Raw genomic sequence first — 7,228 nt, forward strand, 5'->3', positions numbered from 1 at the left:
CTTTGCCATATTAGGGAAATTTTCTATTATAATTTCCTCCAATATACCATCTACCCTTTTCTCTTTCTTTTTCTTCTGGGATCCCAATTATTCTTATATTGTTTCATCTTATAGTATCACTTGTCTCTCGAATTCTTCCCCTGTGGTCCAGTATTTGTTTGTCTCTTTTGCTCCTCTTCTTTATTCTTCATCATTTGGTCTTTTATATCACTAATTCTCTCTTCCACTTCATTTATCCTAGCAGTAAGAGCCTCCATTTTTTATTGCACCTCATTATTAGCTTTTTTAAAATTTCAGCTTGGTTAGATTTTAGTTCTTTTCTTTCTCCATAAAGGGCTTTTATTTCTCCAGACAGAGTTTCTCTAATATCTTCCATGCCCTTTTTGAGCCCAGCTAACAATTTAAGAATCATTATTCTGAACTCTAGTTCTGAAATCTTACCAATGACCACATTGGTTTGGTCCCTAGCCATTGGTACTGCCTCTGGATCTTTTTTTTTGTGGTGAGTTTTTCCACCTTGTCATTTTATCCAGATAAGAATACATTAATGAGAGAATAAAATAGTGAAAGAGTGGCAAAGAACCCAGAAAAATGTGCATTAACCAAATCAGAAGAACCCCCAAATCATGGGGAAAAGAAAGGGGGTAAAAAGAAGCTCAGAAAAAAAATTAAAAAATATATATATATATATATATATATATATGATCAGACTGGTGAATGGAACAGAGCCACCCACTTGATTTGGGGTTTATTTTGGTCTTTTAGAAGAAACTAGCTCCTTAAATTTTAAAGAAAGGAAAAAATATATATATGCTCACAAAAAAAGGGTAAACACGATGAAGGGATGGAATATGACTGTAAATGTGAAAATTTTTTTAAAAATTCAAAAAAAGGAGTTGATAAGAAGTTGGCTGGGAAAAGAAAGAAAAAAAAGTGGAGAGAATTTGGTCAGGCTGGAGACTAGAACAAACCCTGTGCTAGATTTAGGGTATATTTTGATCTATTAGAAGAAGTTGTATCCCAAAACTTTTTAGAAGAAAAAAACTCTGTATGTATACAAAAAATAAAGTTAGATACTATGATAGATAAAATATGACAATAATAAGGTTCAAAAAATTTTTTTAAAGAAAGGTATTGTTAAGTAAACTAGTTAAAAAATGTTAAAAGAAGAAAGAGGAAAAGTTAAAATAATTAGAATAAGAAAAAAGTTTTTAAAATTTAATTAACTTTGCAAGACTAAAGAATCATGGGGAGAAAGCCATGAATTCCATGCTTTGCTTTCCCCTTTTCTGGAATTCTGCTGTTCTCCTTTATCAGTGACCTTGGTCTTGCCTGGATGTTCTTGCTGATCTTCAGGGGCGAGGGGCCTATTATAGTGATTCTCAAGTGTCTTTGCCCAAGGTGGAATTACACCACCCTTGCCAGGGGCCAGACTAAGTAATCTGCTGGGTTTCACTCTTGGGAGTTTTTGTTCCGTGAATGCTTTGCTTTTTGTAGTGCTCTGGAGGACGGGAATGAAAATGGCGGCCTCTCAGTCTCTGACCTGGAGAACCCAAGAGCTCGGGGACCCACTCCTCTGTACACCCTTGGATAAAAGTGCTTAATCACTCCTGTCTCCTTGGTTTCTGGCCACACTCCAAGCTCACCTGGTCTGTGATTGAGCGTTTCTGTCTCTGGCACATAGTCCCAGTTGGAGTCTCCAAACCCAACAGATTCCTGCCTCCAGAGAAGGAAGGTGAGTGTCCCCAAATCTGCCACTTGTGGGGTCCCTGCCCAAAAAGCAGTGGTCCAACTGTGCCACAGATCACAGTTTAAGGTTACTTTAAGCTGAGAGCTCACTCCTCAGCTCCATCTCCGTAGTCAGCTTCTCAACTCTAATACTTGTGAGCCCTGCTACACTCAGACATCCCCAATCCTTCTGTGACCCTCGAGGACCTGAGATCATGCTGTCCCTGTGAGGGCTCCACCCCTGCTTAGTCTCTGGAGCAATGTCCCTCAGTGGAGCAGACTTTTAAAAGTTCTGATTTTGTGCTCTTTTGCTCTGCCACTTGCTAGGAGCCACCCTTTCCCCCCATGGTCTATCTTCCCATGGCTCCAGATTCACGTCTCTGCAGGTCCTCCCTTTCATAAAGTGGTTAATTTTCTGTTCCTAGAATTGCTGCTTTTCTTCTCTTCAATCTCCTGTTGGATTTGTGGCTGTTTGGAATTGTTTGATAAATATCTAACTGAACTCCTGTGACCTGATGTCATCTCAGCCTGCTATTCCTCTGCCTGAAAGCTTAAAATGTTACTAACTGGTTCATTATAGAAAAAAAAAATTGCTGACTCTTGGCCTACTGTGTCTGTTCCATGATATCTGTCTTCAATTTTCTTACCCTCTATGATTTTTTCACAGGTTCATTTCTCTCTTTCAAAAGTTTACCTCAAACCATGCCAAAATTCAGTTCCATATTTTCCTAATTGGAATAAACTTTTCCTTCTTTAGCTTTGGTTCTTATCACACTTTGACACTTTATTTTACTTACTCCAGTCTCTTATTATTTGTTTATATTTTTCTTCCCTATTGTAAATATCTTTAGACATAAAGTTATATTTAGGGGAGTGTCCATACCACTCAATAATTGCCTATTGCAGATGCTCAGTTCTGATACTTAAATAAATGAATGTGGTATGCTAGAAATTATCTGAGCATTTTTTTTTTGGTATTTTATAAATCTTGGGTAATAAATGGATTTTGCTAAAATAATACTTTAATAACTATATGTAATGCATAATTATAAGAAAAATTTATATTAAAAAAGTATTACCGAAGAATTTTTTTAAAGATTTTATTTATTTATTTGACAGAAAGAGAGATCACAAGTAGGCAGAGAGGCAGGCAGAGAAAGAAAAGGAAGCAGGCTCCCTGCTGAGCAGAGAGCCCAATGTGGGGCTCAATCCCAGGACCCTGAGATCATGAGCAGAGCTGAAGGCAGAGGCTTTAACCCACTGAGCCACCCAGGCACCCTTACAAAAGAATTTTTTGAAAGAGCATACCACTTTCGTATCTTCCTACAATGTATTTGGTATATTTCACTTATTTTTTCCTATGGGTGAAAACTACATCTTTCTCTGTAGAAGTTTTACTTTCTCCCTTAAGATGGAATGAGTAAAAGACTATCTAAATTTATACACTGGCAACTACATTTTATTGTTTTGTGGTTTTGAGAACTGCTTCCTTTTTAGATGTGTTCCTTTAGATACTAAGACTAATTTTTTATCACTAAAATGTGGATACTCACAGAGATTTCAGAGCTGCATTTTTTTCTCTCAACCAGATGTTCATTCTAAAATCATCCACTAACACTGAATAAATGCATTGCTTTTTCCTTTCTGTGTTTATACATATTAATGCGGTGGAGACTTTGAATTGGACATCCAACCCATTAAATAAAAATATGTATATGTAAATGAAATAATGTTACTATGAAGCATTTACTTTACTTTCATATGAAAAGGAAAATTGTATGAAAATCTCTAAGGATGAATGTTTCTATCACGTAAGTGACAAGAATTATTTCCCCAAATTACAATCTCTGTGTAGATTTTTTTCTGTCTTCTTCTGAGTTTATTTTATTTCTTTACATTTCTTACTATGATAATTAAGAGAGAGTAACACCTTCTGTGTTGACAGAAAAGATTATTTATTCTTTTCACTTAGATTTGCAGGAATTTTTTACTCAAAATTTTTAGATTGCCTAAAAATACAATCCATATGCTGTTTCAGTTTAGTAGCATTAGAAAACTTCATTTTTGAAGTGGCTACAAGTATGTGACTAAAATTAGATTCAAATATTCACTGTATCTTTGGTAAGACATTTATAAATACAGTAGTTCTTTTTAATTCTGTATAAAAATAAAATTCTAAATATGCTTTTATAGTATATATATTACTTTGCGCTGGTGGTATATTCCTTTAGAATTTATGTCTGTTGTTGTGATTAATAAAGTTCTCTGTGCTTTTAGTGTCAAAATTGCAGATCTTAAATGTTGAATTAAAATGCTCTATCTTTCAAGACTTTGAAAAATGGAATCCCTTAAAATTATATGTGTGTCCTTAAAGCTCCATAAATCATTCTTTTTCAATAAATAATTCAGTTATAATTTTATTCACTTACAGAAGAGAATAACCCCAAACCATTAATAGGGTAATTACTATTTTAAAATGAACTGAGTCCAGAAGGTCTATAAAGCAATCTTTTTCCAGTGAAATTTCTAGGTAAGCTTAATTAATATTAACTGAATAGATACTTTAAACATCATGCATTACTTCAGTAGTGGAATTATACTCTTGAATAGGCAGATTTATGCAGCCAGAGTAGCAAGTAGTGGAGATAGCTACTGTTAAGTTCTAAACTAGTGCCTTTTTTTAGAAAAGAGCAAATAAAAGATATCAAATATTCAAACCTGAAGAGAGAAATTTGACAAAAAATTGTAAGTGAAATAAATATTTTTCCTGGTTCAATATTGGCAACTCAATAATCTCTTCCTGTTAAAGGTAACAATTCATTCATCATTGCTCTTTAGTACTTGATTGTTTACCTTATCCTTTGTTCTCTCTGATTTCACATCTATCAACTAATTAAAATTACTGTACTGAATTCTAATCAAGTGTCTAGTCTCATTACTTAAGAGGAAATCAAGGTGAATCATGTTGAGCCTTGAGTTTAATGGCAGTCGTTGGAATGAAAAAAATATTAGCACTGCAAAGGAATAATAACTGATTAATAAATAGGTAAATTTATAATCCTTGCACTTTATCTAAAGGACTATGGCAAACCAGTCAATATTCAGGGAGTTCTTTCAGGTGGGAGGGACCAGGATTTGATTAACAGGTTAACTGTAATATCATGGTCCTGCCTAGGAAGTAAATTTACTATATTTCAGTAACTGAAATATAGTTACTGGAAGGTTACTAAACTGGAAGGTCTATAGAGTAGAAACCAGCCTCCAGTGAAATGATTCAAAAGGAATAAATCAGAGTGGAATGTCTCCAGGTCACTGAATTTGTGTTCAATATAATGTTCAAGCCAAGCTCCAAGGAAATTAACATGCTAGAGATGGGGAAATTAGGCCAAATGAAGTTAATAGACAGACTCGACATGTGAAATAGAGGCGGCTTAGTTAGAATATAGGTGGCAAGTACTTGCCTCTGATAAACAATATAATGGATTTAAAAAAATTATGCAAACATAAATCCTAATATACTTTTTAGAAAAGACTGAGTTGTTGCCTCTTTGTGTCTAAGATGATAGTTGTCAGTCACACCTAGCTATTTATATTAAGTATAAATTAACATTAAAATCCAGTTCTTCAGCTGTATTAAACATTCTCATATCCTCAATAACTTCTTATGTCTTTGGATACCGTATTTTTCAGTATGTATATAGTTATTTTCATCACTTAATTTTTAATTAAAAAAATTTTAAATGATTTTATTTATTTGAGAAAAAGAATGAGCAAGAGAGAGAGCACAGGAGCAGGAGCAGAGGGAGAGGGAGAAGCATGAGCAGGGAGTCTGACATGGGACTTGAATCCAAGACCCTGGGGTCATGGCTTGAGCCAAAGGCAGATGCTTAACTGCCTAAGCCACCCAGGTGTCCCTCATCACTAAAAGTTTTATTAGTACTATTTTAGGAGAAATAATTTGGTGACACAATTTTAGATAGACTGGGGCTGTCATAGGTAATATTCATGACTAAAAAATAACTTATACTAATGAAGAATATAGCCTACTGAGGGCCAAAATGGCAAATACAAATAAAGCAATGCAAGAAAGTTAAAAAAAAAATGAAACTACAAATTTGGTTGTTCATATTTCTAGGAAATGCCATTAGGGTTTAAGCATTTTTTTTTTCTCACAACCCACTAAAAAGAAAAAAAAAATAAAAAAGAGGAAACTTCTATGTTGAAACTGTAGATTTTAAAAATAATCTTGAAATTAGAACCAAATGAGAGAATGCTTACAGTTGATGTATCACAAGTCAAATAGACTGCAGTATTGTTTAGAACATAACCCAGCAGAAGTTTAGTCCAAAGGGGAGCTGTTTATTTTTCTGCCAAGACTCTCTATCTGACTTTTGCTGAATACAATGGTGGTAGAATAGGAGACTGGAGTGCGGTGGAGGGAGGGGGTATATTCCACAAAGAATGGAGGGAAAGGAAAGGAGAGAGAGAGAGAGCGAGAAAGAGAATGAATGAATAATGGCTTGAAACCTCCTTGAGATCTTCCTGGGTGTAAGGTGAAACAGGCTCCCATAAATGGAAGTTGGGGAAAGAAACAGGCAGGCCTTTCCATATTGGTAGAGGGCAGGCTTGATAGGCCATGGAAATTATTGCAAGGCCTGTATTGGGCAGCTGTAAGACTTGTAGATCTATTCACCCATCTGACAAGCTGTAAAAGTTTATATAGGGTCTTATATAGGGTTCAATCACGGGAATCATCCAGATGGTTTTAGCACCACATCTCTCTCTCAAAGCTATGTCCTTGAGGCAGCTTCTGGGAGTGGGGAAGAAGATGAATGAAATTCACATTCCAAGGGCAGGTGAGGAACCTCTCATTGCAGGGTCCACCTCACACATCAACTTGTGGTTATATCTTCTCAGTGACCTCCTGCAAGTGAGAGAGAGAAAGAGAGATTAAGATCTTCATAACATTATAATACTTAGATACAAAAGCTCTGCTGGGGGGAGGGTCCTATAATATACACAGTATAGAATTTGCCCTCAAGACAAAGCAGAAGTAAACTTAATTTAATTGTAACAAATCCTTAATGCAGTAGAACTCCCATATAGATGAAAATGGTTAGCATCGCTTACAACTTGATGAACAAAGGAAAGAGCACCAGATGGTTTTCTTTAGTGGCATTATGGGGTACTGCAAGAGAGAATTATAAGCCAAAGAATAAAATGTTCAGTTTGCAAGCAGAATTTAATGGGTTAGAATATTAAACTGTTCTTGTTTTCAGTTACCCCGGAAGGCAAAAGATTCTCACAATAAAACCATATAAAAATAAAATCCAGATTTAATTGAAATATTCTTTATTAGGAACTATGAAATATTTAGTAGACTCTATCAGCTAAAACAGAATTTCTTTTTTTTAAATTAAATTTATTTATTTTCAGCATGACAGTATTCATTATTTTTTCACCACACCCAGTGCTCCATGCAATCCGTGCCCTCTATAAT

This window comes from Mustela nigripes, chromosome 3 (genome assembly GCF_022355385.1).
Source record: "Mustela nigripes isolate SB6536 chromosome 3, MUSNIG.SB6536, whole genome shotgun sequence".
NCBI lineage: Eukaryota > Metazoa > Chordata > Mammalia > Carnivora > Mustelidae > Mustela > Mustela nigripes.